The sequence below is a fragment of the Bacillus rossius genome, chromosome 5, assembly GCF_032445375.1.
Source record: "Bacillus rossius redtenbacheri isolate Brsri chromosome 5, Brsri_v3, whole genome shotgun sequence".
NCBI lineage: Eukaryota > Metazoa > Arthropoda > Insecta > Phasmatodea > Bacillidae > Bacillus > Bacillus rossius.
This window is the reverse complement of record NC_086333.1, coordinates 6,003,587-6,020,761: the sequence shown is the minus strand read 5'-3', so window position 1 is coordinate 6,020,761 and position 17,175 is coordinate 6,003,587. Positions and strand designations below refer to the sequence as shown.

General features: G+C 39.4%; 1 protein-coding gene across 1 annotated transcript in view; it reads right to left on the bottom strand.

Moving 5' to 3' along the window:
- Positions 1-4,051: 4,051 nt before the first annotated feature.
- The window catches only part of LOC134531566 (uncharacterized), a 506,394-nt gene continuing 493,270 nt past the window's right edge, over positions 4,052-17,175 (bottom strand). Inside the window, exon 14 of the mRNA XM_063367273.1 lies at positions 4,052-4,558. The gene's annotated coding sequence lies outside the window, so the exon portion shown is untranslated. The remainder of the gene's footprint in view (positions 4,559-17,175) is intronic.

Here is a 17,175-nt window from a genome sequence, read left to right as displayed (position 1 = left end):
ATTATTATAGATGGATATATTTCTTAGTTATTATATATATTTTAATATACCACTTCAAACAGTAAAAATGTTTAGTTTGATTCCTAAACATTTTAATACATAGCATCAAACTGAGACTTATGAACACATTTGTAAAGAGTAGTTAAACATTGTCTCTCTCTCTTAGTGATACAGGACATTTTTGACAATGAGCTAGTATTTCCCACAGAAAATAAATTCTGCCAAAGAAATCAGTGAAAATCAGTTTTCATTGAGTTTTGAGGGCTGAGCAGTGGGGTGGATTTTCAAGTATTACCACAAAGCTTAGTTTTTTATCCCTTCTGTAGTGTAACCCACTGTTTGATATGACAATGTAAGTACTAGTATCTCTTGTACTTAACATTTAGTTCTAAGCCATATTTTTCTTTTTATATTACACTTAAGTTAGGTTAATGAAACTTATTGTTTAGAACAGTCATACAGTTTATTTCACATTTTTAGTATAGTCACAGTGAGTAAAGTTAAAAAGTATTCGTGCAGTTGCTGGTAAATGTGTTTTCTACTGCTGACAGCATTTCCTCCATTTCCATGAAAATAGCACTGTAACATATTAATGTTTAGTTATAGCTATATTTTTGTACTGAAATATGTCAGAATGCAAGAAGCAATGGAAGAAGGAGGGCGGAGAGAGAATTAGCTCTTGCCTGTTAGTTGGGGGTGTTAATAATGGGGGACTAGGGAGAGGGGTGAGGGGTGAGGGAAGGTGTAACTAGTAGGAGGTGAAGGTCTAGCAGTTGTGCATAATTTATTTGTTCTAATTTGAACAATTTTGATGGGTAAAATCTTGATTTTATTTGAATCAGAATCTCAAATTCAAATTCCAGAGAGTACCTGAAATTTACCCCTCAAATCCGAATCTATGTATAAAGGGTAAAAAATAAAATAATGCACAATAAGTGAAAAATATTAGCCCTGGTGTTGAAACATTTTACTCTTTAAATGGTGGTTTCACAAACAAAGTTTCCAGAATTGATAGCCTACATATTGTAATTTAATTTATATAATTGTATGTTAAAAGTACAATATCTTGGGGAATGGTAACAGGATAGGTGTGAAGAAAGTAATTTACCTAGTAAACTTTATAGGTTATCAGTGTTGAATTTTGAAATTTACTTTTTTTCCTCGAATATTTTACTTCAAATAGTTTTCCTTGAATATTGAATACTTTGAATATTAAGGATTTGATTGGCCCATCCCAAATTTATACCTGTACTTTAACAAGTTTATCGTCTTAAAGGTTGACTGGAGTGTTTACTCGGGTCTAGTCCGAGATGTGTCACTGGAGTGTTTACTCGGGTCTAGTCCGAGATGTGTCACTGGAGTGTTTACTCGGGTCTAGTCCGAGATGTGTCACTGGAGTGTTTACTCGGGTCTAGTCCGAGATGTGTCACTGGAGTGTTTACTCGGGTCTAGTCCGAGATGTGTCACTGGAGTGTTTACTCGGGTCTAGTCCGAGATGTGTCACTGGAGTGTTTACTCGGGTCTAGTCCGAGATGTGTCACTGGAGTGTTTACTCGGGTCTAGTCCGAGATGTGTCACTGGAGTGTTTACTCGGGTCTAGTCCGAGATGTGTCACTGGAGTGTTTACTCGGGTCTAGTCCGAGATGTGTCACTCGTGGAAGGACCTTCCTCCCAGTGTTGAGGACTCCATTGTTCTTCCTTCATCACGGTGTAATAGAGGGCAGTGTCAAACCACTGCAGATCACCGTGGCCAGTTTACCGAGGTAGGCCGTTGTCAGTTCATCCACACCAGCATCATGTGCGCATCAACCTATCAGCCTGGCATGACAGGACATAATATCTTCTTCATTACACGGATAACACATACATACGTAATTTATCACTGTCCTAGTTTCAATAAGTATGTCGTTTTTACTTGAGACAGTTGTTATGGACACTAACATTTTTTAAAGTTTTATTGATTTAAATTTGCTTATTTTAAAATTTAATATAGAAATAAACACCCTTAAATAGGTAGTTGCCAACATGTAGTATTGCCACAAGTTTATCAAGTAACTATTTTTAATTTTATCAGGCATGGAATCTTGTCAGACTTTAGTTTGTGCTAAATATTTTTATGAACAATAACAATGCATATTATGGAGCATTGCCTGAATTAATTATTACCAACTTTTTTGATACAAATTACAGGGGAGTGTTTTAAATGCAACACTTGATAGAGAACAAGATTCTTTGTAATCTTTAACTTAAAATTTGTGCATATACCAAACAACTGTGTTCAAAGGTGTTGTTAACAATGAAGTGGGAATGTTTGCTACCTGAAATGTAGTGCCTGTGTCAGCAAAGTCTCAGTTGACATTATTCTTGCACACTGAGATCATAAACAGGGCATCAGTCAAGAATATTTGGATGAAAACGTGATGCATTATGGGCATTCTACCATTACTGGGTGATTTGTAAAACATAGAGATCAACTGGACTTCATTACGTGAATAAATACTGGACATTGGTTGTTTCTAAGCTGTTGTTTAGGAGTCAAACCAAAATTCACATGTTTAAAGGTTTCAGTTTATTCAGTTTGATGCTACAGTGCAAGCAATTCACTCTCACCTTATGGATCTTTGCATGCACGTGTGTATGTACATATATGTGTTTGAAGTTTTAATTGTATAAAGGGCATGAATCGATGTCTACTTCTACCCTACTTACAATTTCTTCGTACTTTATCTTTGTTTCCAGAATATTATCTTTTTTAAAATTCGAATTTGCATTTTAATCCTTAGGAACCAAAATTTTTTTTTGGATTACACTCCCGCATATTTTTCATCATCATAAACTCATATCCTTGTAGCTGTCTTCCAAGAAGTCACAACACAGTGAACGAATGCTGGCAGTTACTTGAGCTAATTTCTATGAACCACGGAAGTGAACGGATATCTTCAACTGGCATGTGTCGGGCCTTTGAGGCAGCGGTGGCCCTAGACTTGGCGACACCCAGGGCAATTCACTTTGCGGGGCACTAACAGTTTGGAGCGGGGCCTTGGGGGTAGTGGAGTAACACCCAGGTGAAAGGAGTGTATGGAGGTCCTCCTCCGGAAATTTTGAAAAAAATAACAAACTCTTTAAAACAATGTTGCTAAGTCAATTGAACAATGATTCTGCTAAATTATCTTAAGCCAATTAAATTTCATCAATTTTGCTGATTTATCTTAAAATTTGTTGTTTTTCTTAAAACAAAATCAGTAAATTATGTTCACCATATATACTTTTTACGAGTGTTAAATTGAATTACGAACGTTTGACATTGCAAGAGCGTCAATAATGAAAGTTTGGCGCGGAACCCTGCTAGTCGCGAGGCCCTGAGCATATCCCGGCTTGTCCAGCGCTGAAGTTACTCATGCCTTGAGGGCCTACCGTACGTACAAACAGTGATGGAGACAGGGAATGTACCAATTTCTCTTATTCTGAGTGACTTTGTTCTCTGCCGCTGCAACCGAGGCACAGGCGAGTGGGTGTTCGGATAGCTAACTCGGTAAACATGAGCATGCGGCAGTTCATATCAACTTCTATGAATAGAACAATATCCTGTAAACAATCTCTTTCGTGAGCTACTTCAGGAGGGAACTTTCAACTGCTACTGCAGTTTGTAAATGTCATGGAATGTATGTTACTTCTCTAGTCGTAATGTGTACACAATAGTATATACAAAAAAGAATTATATTTCAGAAATTATTTTTGTTTTGTTTTTGCCTGATGTTTCAGTTACACAATTTTGTAACTGTGTTACCATATTTTAAAATAAATTCTGTACTAATTACTGTTTGTTGAAAAAAAACCAAGCTCAATTTTAATATGTATGTAGTTTATATTAAATTAGAATTCTCCATAATTTATTTAATGTTGCTACATCCCACTAAATTTATCTATATTTTTGTTATGATTAAATAAGGTTTATAATTGTTACAGTGCTTATTTTATAATGTCCAGAGTAAAATATTTTTCCAGGGAACTTATAAATACAATTTTCATTCATTAACTATTATTGGTTTGATTTTTGGGTTTGTATATATTCTGTATTTTATTGCAAAAGTTGTTAATTTTTTGACTTACTGCAGTATTAGGTTGTATGCAATTATATTTGTTGTTGGTTCTGGTGTGAAAAGTGCATATTCAAAAAGGTTATTGGCTTATTTCATACTGTAGAAACTAAACTTGTTATTTAAACATGTGAAACATGTATTTAAACAAGTTTATGATCCTTTTTACAAAATAATACACAGCACTTGTATTGCCGTGGATTTCAAAATGTTTGTTTGTAAGTTGCGATGGTATCAGAGATGTGTGTGCGGTCACACTTGTTTGTGCATGCACGCTGCGCTGTGCAGAAGCTGGGCTGGGCTCCATTAGCTTGAGCTTGGACCAAGTCTTGCTGCATGCACTCAGGATACAGAACGTTCCATTCCTTTACGCCATATTGTATGTTGGGCAGGAGGAATATTTTCGTGTAAACTTCTCTTGTTGAAGATGCTTTATGTTATGTATGAAACAGCAGTAAAACCTGTAAAAATCAAGATCAAATAATAATAAAAAAGAGATTTGATTTCAGATTTTTTTTTAAACTTTGTCTTAAATACCCTAAATAGCTTATGTAATTATTCTATTTATGTAAGTTAGTTAAGATATGTGTTTTTACTATTATATGGGTTTAATGCAAAGACTTTCAACAATGAATATTATCTTTTAATTCAGAAATAACTCTTTAACCTATGTCTAAACACAACTTGGTAATTGTCTAACTATACCCAACCAGTCATAATTGCAAAGCATGAACAATGTACAGACATGAATAGAGCATACAAGTCAATGTGCTAATAATTGCCAAGATACAGTTTTTTTATTTTCTACAGCTTAAAACTATCTGCACATGGAAAGTTTTCCCATATGATTTTGTGGACCGAAGGAATAGAATGAATGAGACCCAACTGCCTAGTATGGAGGCCTTCTATAACCGACTGTCAGACTCTCTCATCACTGAAGCTGATTATGTTCATGCCCAATAAGTGTGAAACACTTTATCCTGTAAAATCTGGAGAGTACATTGAGTGACGTGTACCTAAAAACCTATGTACTCATTCTCACTGATGTCTTTGAACATTTTCGTTCTCTACGTATAGATGCTTACAGTACTGATTGCACACACTACATCAGTGCACCAGGTTTTGCCTTCAATGCCGTGCTACGAATTAGTGGTGATGTCCAGCTAGAACTGTTAACCAACTACAACATGTTCTTATTTGTGGAAGCTGGCATCCGCGGTGGCATTTCACAGTGCTCTAAGCGATACTGCAAGGCAAACAATGTCTACCTACCACAGACTATGATCCCAGCAGCCATCCACCTACTTGCAGTATATAGATGCAAACAATTCATATAGCCAGGTTATTAGTTTGTGGCTACCAATTTCCAACTTCAAGTGGTCTGAAACTGACTTCAACATCATGACGGTGCTGAACGATGGTCTCACTTGCTACGGCTTGGAGGTAAGTATCGAATACCCGCCAGAACTCCACCACGAGCACAAAGATCTACCATTCCTGCCTGTGAGGCAGGCTCACGCCAGATCAAGCTACTGACGACACTGGAAACCAAAAAGAATTCAATTGTGCATTATCGAAACCTCGAGCAGTCAGTACAACATGGGTTTAAAGTTATGAAAATGCATAAAGTTTTGAAATTTCATCAAACGTGTTGGCTCAAATAAGTATCAGCCTGAACATCATGAAATGTCAGGCTGCTCAAAACGACCTTGAAAATGAATTTTTCAAACCTCCATACATGCAATCTGTATCAAACTTATGGAAGACAAATGTAAAGGTCTTTGTATGGAGCGCGTATGTTCTGACAGAAGCCTGAAAAAAAACAAAAACTAATAGCTAAATCTAAATTTCTGGATGGTTTGGTGTACACTGAAAATCTGGCTCTTTTTCATTTGGTTCATAAAAAAATCTTCATTTTTAAGCCCATTTGGTCCTACAGTCCTGGATGTGTCAAACACACTAATGTATCACTTACATTATGTCATCATGAAACCAAAATATGGATATAGCCTCAAACTTGCGTATACCGGTATATCGACGCAGAGAGATTTATTTACGAAGACATGGCTAATGATGCATTCTTACTGGAAAATTTCGACACGTCCGCTTTATCCTACCGAACATTTATGCTATTCGCCCACCAATAGGAAAGTGGTGGGCAAATTTAAGGATGAGTGTAAAGGAAGGATCACATCCTAGTTTGTGGCCCTACATTTGAAGCTCTACACCTACAAGTGCAGCAGTGACATCACCAAAAAGGCCAAAGGAATACAGAAGTGTGTTGTGAAAAAACCATATCGAATTTGAAGACTGTATAGCAAAATTAACAGAGCACCGACAGATGCATAAAAATGTAAATACTATTAGGTCTCGAAAATTGGAACTGTATACCGAGTATAGCAAGCATTAAGTTGGTTCTAAGCTGTAAACATGACAAGCATATTATTTGCGAGGATGGATTTCGTACCCTATTACATGGATTAATTGAGTAGAAATGTCTTCTTTTGTTGTAAATGTGATGGTTAGTATCATATATATGAATACTTTTTAATTTTATTTTAAAATTAAAATTTATTTTGAATCTATTTGTTGAATGTTTTTTTAAATGTGAGTTTTGTAATTATTATTTGGGGATTTTAATTTAATGTTATTGTATAAAATAGTTTTAAAGCTATGCTTTTGTAATTTATGCACTGTACTGTTCAACATATACAAGGGAAAAACATAAAATTACAATAATTTAAATAAAACCAAATTTATTTGTGTTGTGTATGTAGGGTAATTGTGGACTGGTGACAAATGTGGTGTGTTGGCACCACTGTTTAGGAGGCGGAGTTGGTGTGCTTGTTGTGTGGAAGACAGTTGAGTGAGGATGCATGATGGCGTTCGTTATGTATCGTGTTGTGTTGTAAACTGGCAAATAAATACCTACAATAAGGAATAAAATGTGTAACAGTAAACTCAACATCTGGCGACGAGGATGGGATTGAAGTGCCCCAGTGCTTAATGCATGCGTCGGTTCGCCCTAGTATTTAATTAACGAGTCGTTATATCGGCATCTCCGCAATGGCTTCTTTGTTAGGCAACATAGAAGAATTTGATGTGGCAAATCCGCAAGGTTGGGATGCCTATGCAGAGCGTCTTGAGTTTTACATGCAAGCAAACGAGGTTATAGGCGAAGAGAAGAAACGTGCAGTGCTTCTTAGTGTGTGCGGTCCAAAAACGTATGCGGTAGTAAGATCGCTTAATTCTCCAGCTTCTGTGGCCTCCACATCATATGCGGATATTATGAAAATTTTGAAAAATCATTTCTCCCCTAGGCCGTCGGAGATTTACCAACGGTTCAAATTTCATCGTCGCGATCAAAAGGACGATGAAAGTGTAGCAGAGTACATTGCAGAATTGCGTAGGCTAGCAGAACACTGCAACTTCGGCGCTAATTTGGACCTAACTCTCAGAGATCGATTTGTGTGCGGGATGAAGGACGAGACAGTGCAACGTCGGCTATTAGCAGAAACGGCATTGACATTCGCACAGGCACAGGAGAAAGCCCTTGTTGCGGAGGCAGCAAACCAAAATACCAGAGACATCCGGGGGGCTGTGTCCAAGCCGGTGTACACTGACTACGTAGGGCAAGAAGCACCACAGGGTAATGGGGTGCAACAAGCAGCGGGGGTCGACAGGGTGAGCAAGGTTAAGCAACCTCCCAGATACAATCAAGGGGTAAGATGTACTGGATGTGGTGGACAACATTTACGAGCTGCTTGTCGGTTCAGGAACGTGGAATGCTATTTTTGCAAACGGCCTGGCCATCTGGAAAAGGTATGTAGACAGAAGGTACGTGAGATGATCTCTAAGGGTAATGTTCACACAGTGGAGGAAGTCCCGGAGGTGCAGTTGGGCACAGTGACAGGTAGTACTGAACCAGATATTTACAACTTATGGAAGATAACAGCAGCAGGATGTGAGGAATTGTGCACAACTGTATTAATAGATGGTCAGGATGTTGAATTGGAATTAGACACAGGGGCTGCGGTGTCAATTATAGATGAATTGACTTTCCAGGCAATTTATGCAAACAGAAAACCTGCACTGTCTAGAACCACTTGTGTGCTGTATGACTATAGCAAAAATTCTATTGAGACATTAGGCTCGTGCAGGGTTCAGGTGACATATGGTGGGCGGAGGTGCATGCTTCCATTGATAGTTTCCAAGGGGCGTCATCGCTCTCTGTTGGGCCGAAACTGGATGCAACCGTTAGGGATTGAAGTGAAGGGGGTGTTAAAAGTAACGGGGGTGCTATCAGAGTTAGTCTCAGAATTTCCCGAGGTATTTAGTGAAGAATTGGGCGAATTTAAGGGACAACCTATAAGATTCCAACTAGACTCTAGTGTGGCTCCGGTGAGGTTAAAACCTCGTGCAGTACCATACGCCCTGCTACCGAAAATTGAAAAAGAACTGGAAAGATTAGTAACACAAGGGGTATATACGCCGGTCACGTACTCAGACTGGGCCACACCCATTGTTCCAGTCTTGAAGCCAAATGGTGATGTGCGAATATGCGCTGATTATAAAAGCACATTGAATAAGGCATTGAAGGAGGATCTATATCCTGTTCCACCAATCAGCCAACTGCTTGCAAAACTATGTGGAGGCAAAGTATTTGCAAAAATTGATTTGGCACAAGCATTCCAACAGTTACGAGTGGATGAGAGTGCGGCAGCAGCGCAAACTATCATCACACATAAGGGGGCATTCAAAGTAAATCGTCTGCAATTTGGGGTGCGAGTAGCACCAGGGAAGTTTCAACGATTCATGGAAGACCTACTGGCGGGGCTAGAGAACGTCGTGCCGTACTTTGATGATGTACTAGTGAAGGGCACATCCATGGAAGAGTTGCTCATCAATGTGCGACAGGTACTACAGCGTTTCAGAGATGCTGGTATACATGTCAAGGCAGAGAAATGTGTGCTGGGGGCTTCAGAAGTTACATTTCTAGGCTATGTGTTGGATCAACATGGGTTACGGCCCACCCCCGACAAGGTGCAGTCCATTCACGATGCACCAACACCAGCAAACAGAGATGAATTACAGGCATATCTAGGTCTTCTTAATTTTTACCATGCATTTCTGTTGGATAAGGCTAGTGTAGCAGAACCTTTGCATCAGCTTTTGAAGAAAGACGCTCGCTGGGAATGGACCACGGTGCAGGATGCAGCTTTTGCGGCTACAAAGGCTCTGTTAACCTCAAACTCTTTACTAGCTCACTACGACCCACAAAAGCCACTTATATTAACGTGTGATGCATCTCAGTATGGAATTGGAGCTGTTCTTAGCCAACCGAATAATCAGGGGGAAGAAGTGCCAATTTGCTATTATTCACGAACCATGACGTCAACAGAGCGGAAGTATGCCCAAATTGACAAGGAGGCTTTAAGCATTATAGCGGGGGTCAAGAAGTTCCATAATTATGTTTATGGTCGGCAGTTTGAAATACGCACTGATCACAAACCATTATTAGGACTGTTCACGACCGATAAAGTCACACCAAACATAATCTCGCCCCGAATGCTTCGCTGGAGTGTAATACTAAGTGGGTACGATTTTGTGTTGGTGTACAAGCCAGGATCTAGTATTGCGAATGCGGATGGCCTCAGTCGGCTACCAAGAGCAACCCCAGAGATGGAGGTACCAGCACCCATGGAAGTGCTGCTTCTGGAAGTGTTAGACACTCCCCCCCCTCAGGGCACATCACATTGCAGGTATGACTAGGAAAGATCCCATTCTATCTAGAGTTTGTTCGTGGGTGGGAACTCGTTGGCCAAGTGACAAGTTAGGGGAAGAATTCCAGCCATATGTGAGGCGGCAGCATGAGCTATCACTGCACCGTGGATGTTTGCTGTGGGGATCGAGGGTAGTCATCCCAAGTGAGGGCCGAAATCCCCTTCTGCGAACTTTACATGCTTGTCACCAGGGAGTAGTAAGAACAAAGGCATTGGCTCGCAGTTATGTGTGGTGGCCAGGACTGGACAAGGAAATCGAAGAAATGGTACAGCAATGCGAGGTTTGTCAGTCCACGCGCCATGCGCCACCAAGGGCCCCAAACCACCCCTGGGAATGGACCAGGCAACCATGGTCACGCCTACATGTAGATTTTGCTGGCCCTGTTCAGGGGCAGGTGTTTCTGGTCGTCGTCGACTCGTATTCTAAATGGCTAGAGGTGCTTCCAGTGCCATCCACAGATGCTAGAAGCGTTATCACAGCAATGAGGTCTTTGATGGCTACCCATGGAATTCCAGACACGATTGTGAGTGACAATGGAACAGCATTCAGTTCGGCTGCATTCACTACCTTTGCAGATAACAATGGGATCAGGCTTATTAAAGTTGCCCCGTACCATCCATCATCCAACGGACAAGCAGAAAGGATGGTACAGTCGGCAAAAGAGATGTTGAAGCGGATGAGCGGCAGTGACCTTTCACAGCGTTTAGCTCGGATGCTGATAACACAACATGTAACACCTACAGCAGTTACAGGGACAAGTCCAGCGGAACTGCTGATGGGGCGTCGGCTAAGAACATGCTTGGATAAAGTGTACCCAGATCTGGCAGAGGACATGAAGCAAAGACAAGAAGACAGCATGACTACATCTCCACCAAGGAAGTTCAGGCCACAGGACCTGGTGTACGTCAGAAACATGGGACGTGGGCAGAAATGGTTGCCTGCTAGAATCATTGAAGTAACCGGTCCATTATCATACAAGGTAATCACCAATGATGGGGTGTTGATGAGGCGGCACATTGACCAGTTACGGTCCAGACATGCCCACCCTCCGGAAGAAGCCATAGAAATGACCCCATATGCAGGCAGTGAAGTAAGGCCACCAATGGCAGTAGAGGAAGAAAAGGACCAGGCCGTACAAGGCCAGGGAGCGGAGGAGAGAGCAAGTCAGGACCTACCACCACCGTCTCCAGGTGAAGAAGCAGACTTCAAAGGGTTTTCGCCAAGAGTACCCATGGCTGCAGAACAACAAAGCACCTTCCAGTCTCCACTAGCTGCAAGGGAAACAAGCGAAGCTCGTACACCAAAACGGACCAGACCGGCCAGAGAATCTGTTAAGCCAGGCTGGATGAAGGACTGTGTCATGTAAAAGGGGAGGGGTGTTGTGTATGTAGGGTAATTGTGGACTGGTGACAAATGTGGTGTGTTGGCACCACTGTTTAGGAGGCGGAGTTGGTGTGCTTGTTGTGTGGAAGACAGTTGAGTGAGGATGCATGATGGCGTTCGTTATGTATCGTGTTGTGTTGTAAACTGGCAAATAAATACCTACAATAAGGAATAAAATGTGTAACAGTAAACTCAACAATTTGTTTTAAAACTGTTTTCATTTATATAACCTATTCCCTCCTATATGAAAGTAGGATATATTAATAAGGTAAGTTGGGGTAACTGGGCCATAGAATTTCAACATTTTTATACTTATATTTTTTGCACATTAATATTTTACCAATATACCGTCAAACGGGGTTACTTGGGACAGTTTAATTATTTAAAAGATTGTAAAACTGAATTGGTAAATGCTACAAATATTACCACTCTTTACTAACTCCAGTGACAGTATGTACATCTTAAATTACATCAATTAATCTATGTGTATGCTTTTATATTGCCCAAAATATATCTTTATTTCCACTGTCCCAAGTTACACTTGAGTTGGTGTAACTTGGGACATTATTAAAATTTTACATATATAAAATTATATTTTTAAGATCATCTGTCCATGTTTCACAAGGTTCAGGTTAAGTACATAGGACACCAATAGATGGTAAAATAAAAGTTTTTGTGAAATAGCAATTATTAGCAGAGCATCAAAAGTAAAAAAAAATTTCAACTACCTATTCATACAACACAAAAAATAAAAAAATAAAAAATTACACATAAAAATGTACAAATTCGTCATTTTTGACTTTTGACATCATCAAGGTGAAAATTATGGTTACCTATAATAATTCAAGGTAAACTAAACATGTACATTGAACAAATATCTGCCCCTACTGATGACCTTAATTGGGAAAATGACTTTCAAGATTTGCTGTTCGTTTACATCAGCAATATCATCAACAATTGGAAACACAAACATAACATCGTAGGAACTTGCACCAATAGGTTTCGTCATTTTTTGTTGACAGGACATGTTCTACAAACATCTCTTTCTGTTTTTTTGTGTCTTCATTGTATAAAAGTTTAACTATCACGAAATCATCTATGTTTGGCTGGATATGTCCCAACAGTTCTTCACAACCCACATGTTCAGATTCTACATCTGCTTCCTTACAACATGTGTCATTTAGATTCTTCATCGGTGTTGTCATTAAGCACTTTTGCTCGATAGTTTTCAAAATCCAATTCGTCACTTGTATCGTGAACTGAAAAATTGTCACTGCCAGATTCTGTGTCTGAGACTTCATTGTTGCACCTCTTTGTTTTTCTCTTTTGCGTGAAAAATTAACTTGAGCTAGTTGTATCGGAATGTTTCCTTTGGCTGGAATCTAATGTACTAGGCTGTGGATTGTGAACATTCTTATTGCTATTGGCCTTTTCTTTGAGCATTTGAGGTGAAATGCTTTTTCCCGCAGCGATCTGAATTTTCTTTAGTTTTTTCCGTGTCTGTGTCTCTGAAGTCCGTTTTTTCTGTAGAAATTCTTCGTAAGTTGCGGTCCAATGATTGTTTCCTTCAGAAATCTTTCGAGGTAGCCTTCTCAAACTTGTTGGGAATCAATGGGATATATTCCACTTCCCCTGAAGCCACTTAACAAGTTTTCACCTGCTCTCTCAGAAAGATTATTCAAACACAGTACCAAAAGCAGTGGAAAGGTGTCTTTTTGTATTGTCCCACGATGTTTGCTCTTCCATTTCTCCAACACTTTTCTCCATTCGACCTTTAATGGTCTGAAGAACACTAGATCTAATGGCTGGCACAGGTGAGTTGCATTAGGTGGCAGCAGTACAAATTTTATGTTGTTCCAGTCATATTCTTCAAGTACTGTCATAGAGATATGACTTGAAAGATTATCTCCGATTATGGCTTTTGGCTTTTCACCTAAAGTCTTAAAGTAAGGCAATGCCAAAGAGATGAACCAATCCTCAAATATTGGGCCTTCGAACCACCCTGACTTTGACCTATTGTACCTAGCACAGCGAGGTACTCCCTCTATCCAGGTTTGATACAAGTGATCAGCTTTATAGACAATGTAAGGGGGAAATGTGTGTCCACTGGCTGTTCCAGCGAACATGACTGACACACTACACTTGGAAGAGTCTACTAAACGTTCTGGGTGTTTGCAGGTTCGTCTAACAATAACTTTCATTCTTCCCGGATCGTCACACAAGTTTGTCTCAACTCTGCAATAGACTATGGGTCCAAGCTGTCCCAAGTTCAACTGAAGTCCCAAGTAACCCCATTTTATGGTATATAATTTTCGAAAATCCAAGCATAACACACATTTTAGTAACTCTTAGGGAGTCTGTATAAGTTATGAAATTAATTTTTAGTTTGAAAATATTTTATATAATTTGAAATATAAGAAGGCCCAGTTACCCTGATGACAGTGGCGGCTGGTGCCTTTTGAAAATGGGGGTTCACAGCATTAGGCTCTTTTTATAAAGAATCACCGAATCCCCCCCCCCCCGGCCCTTGTGAAGCGTGTGGTCCGGACGTGATCAAAAAGGCATACCGCAGAATAATATGTTGTGAAAGAAAACCTCTCCTTTACTTGATTAGTAATCACATCACATTCTACCTTGGCTGCAACAGTTCTATTTACATGAACATCTTCCACTTTATTTTTTTTATAATGCTGCTCTGGCACCGACATTTCAGTTTGCATTCTCACTTTATCCATATTCTCTCTTTCTTTCTCAAATGAAAGTCGAAAACTGTCAACATGTTTCCTGACTTTATCGGCATCGATGCTCCTTTTTTGTAGCTGATTAAACAAAATATCTACATGCGCCATTATATTGTGAAAAACTGTCAGCCATAATACAAACACTGGATCATTCAACATACGCCGAATAGCTCCCGACTGATTTATTGTTGTTGACTGCTTGCATGACGACTCAATTTTTTTCATGCATTCAATCAGTTGTTTTCTGTACTCGTACACCGTGTTAACAGTAAGACTCTTAAAATTCCATCTTGTAAAAGAAGCACGAGGAATTCTCCTGCCAACAACGCCATCAAGAACAGCAATTCTCTGTGTGAGTGGCTAAAGAAGTTAGTTATATCACTCAAATTGGAAAAGAATACACGGACTTGTTGGTTTTGGCTTGTAGATTGTGCCACAATTAAATTCAACTGATGCGCATAACAATGCACGTAATGCGCATATATATAATTTTGTTGAATAATGGCCTGAACACCATTGTGATGCCCACTCATTACACTAGCCCCATCATAACTCTGAGATATCAATTTCTCGGGTTTGTCAACAATACTTTCCAAAACAATGCGAATACATTCTGCGATTGACGCAGCATCATGTCCTGGAGGATTTACAAACTGCCAGAATCGTTATACTGCTTGCCCGTTAAGTAACACATAGCGAAAAACTATAACCAATTGGAATAAAGATGATATATATGTCTGTCGTTTCGTCTGCAATCACTGAAACAAAACTTGCACATGAAATTTCTTTTTTGATGTATTCTTGGCAGACTTAAAGCATACAATCTAGCAAATCGTTTTGGATTTCTTTACAAGTCCCTTTGAAAACAGTTGCATTTGCAAGGTGGTCTTTCAAAGATTTGTCTAACTATGCTGAAAAATTAACTAACCCTCTAAAAATTCCAGGATTAGCAGATTCTTGTGTCTCGTCGTGACCTCGCAGCGCGAGTTCAAACCCCCCGCAAATGTTTATACAATCTATAATTTTAGACAAGAGACAGCGATTTTTTGTAACTTGCTCGTTATGTTGTTTAATGTTCAAACGGTAGGCACAATCAAGTTGTTGGCGAATGTCTAATTTCCCCAAAAGATGAAACTCCCGGACGGAATTCCAATGTGTTTCTGCACTCTCATGCTTCTTTATTTTTTGACTTAAGTGAGACAAATGTGAGACGCCAAAACTTACAGAACTAGATTCACCACTTCGTTTCGCGAAGAGCAGGCAGGGAAAACAATAGAGCCGGTTGGTTTCTTCGCATCCACAGATCCACGAGTTTTTCTCGTAAATGTCCTGCTTAAATTCTCTCCTGAACTCCCTATTTTTTGACTTAGTCACTTGCACTATAGTAAGTTTAGGCATTGGCCTGCCTGCTTGTTTAATTTAGATTTTCCTTTCCAATGACAAATTAGAGAACACCAGTGTTTTTATGTCCGAGACTGTTAACTTACTCAAGGCCATAACGAGTAACTTAACTTAGTAGTTAAAACAAACTTTTTAAACGTCGCACTAAACGCACTAAAGTAGAACAATAACACGTGACAAACAGCGCCGTCATCATTCTCGAAGAGCGAGCAAAAATGGGAGAAACAGGACAAGAAATGTCGCACTGCGCACAGGATAGCGTTGCGCACGCCTGGACTGTGCTCCTGGGCTGGCTTATGGGGAGCTACCCCCACCACGTCGCTCCGAGCCGAGCGGCGCGCCGTCGCCCGCCTAGCCACCATCGCACGTGCGATCCCAGCATAGCTGCGCTTACTCTATAGCGGCGGTTTTGGAAAATATTGCTAATGGTTATAAGACCAAATGGGTTGCATTTATTTATTATTCGATGTGTATGATATTTAAGTACTAAAGTAGGCGCCTATTTAAATGAGGCGAGGGGGTTCACGTGCGAGTGTGCTCTAATGCAATAACCGCCACTGCCTGATGATGGGGTAAGTGGACCACACAAGTCTATTTCTCATAAGAAAGGACAGAACATGTGACTGGGTAACTGAGTCCAGTGCTTGCATATCTATAAATAACAAAAAAAAGTATACCCCCTTTTGGAAATAATTTTTCAAATCAAATACCTACCAATGTTGCAAGATATATTGTTGTCAAGGAATGGAAGGGGGGATAACACAAAGGTTTTAAAAACACAATGATATTTATTATAAACATATTTTTAAAAGTACAGTCATAAGTTACTTTCTATTTTAGTTAAGTAGAGATTTATCAAATAAACAACCTTTTAACTCTGGAACATTGAAAATTCCACATTTGTTCATAGGAATTGGGGGTCGAATCAACCTTAAAATATCTTCTTCATACCACAAAATGTCTTCCTCTTCTGGCCATCGCCAGTACGTTAAACCAGTACTTTTCATGTGTTTAATTTTGACTTGGTCTCTATCTAAATCCATAACTTGTCCAGGATACTTTGTACCATTATACAATACAATAATATAGTCATCTTTGATAATAGAGATACTAGGCACAACTACATCTGATTCGGAGTCTGCAGTGCTTATACCATCATCATTATCATCATTATCATCATCATCAGAGTCTGAATTCACTATGGGTTTCACTTTTTTTAACTCGCAGAGGCCAGAAGTTGAAGGCAATAGGTTTTCTATATCTACTGAAGTCAGTGGTTTAGATGCAATCTTTCTTTCCTTTTCAGATTTTTTTCCTCGCATTGCATCTTCAATTTTCTGTTTCTGTTTTTATTTTTATTTTGAAGCTTTTTAAGTTTTTTCTTCACAGTTCCATGCTTTTTTTAGGAGCATTTCTTCCATTTATTTTTATTTTTTTGCTGCAGAGCCAAATCTTCCAACCTCTTTTCTTGCTGTCTTTTTTCTATGTACTCATATGCCGTCATAATTTCAGCTCCTGAGCTTACTTTTTTCCTTTTTGGCTTAGAAGATTCTTTACTAGATACGTCTCGGCTTTTGTTTTTGTGGAATATTTTGACAATGATGTCTTCAAAACTTCGTTTTACTTCCATTGGTAGGCATCTGAGCATTTGGAGCAGACATCTCGACAGCATCAGAGGTATTGTCCGATTCTCTATGAGCGTTGGGAGTATTGTTGGCATCCATCTGGCCATCAGAAGTTTTGTTTGCATCAGGCTGGTCCTTAGGAGT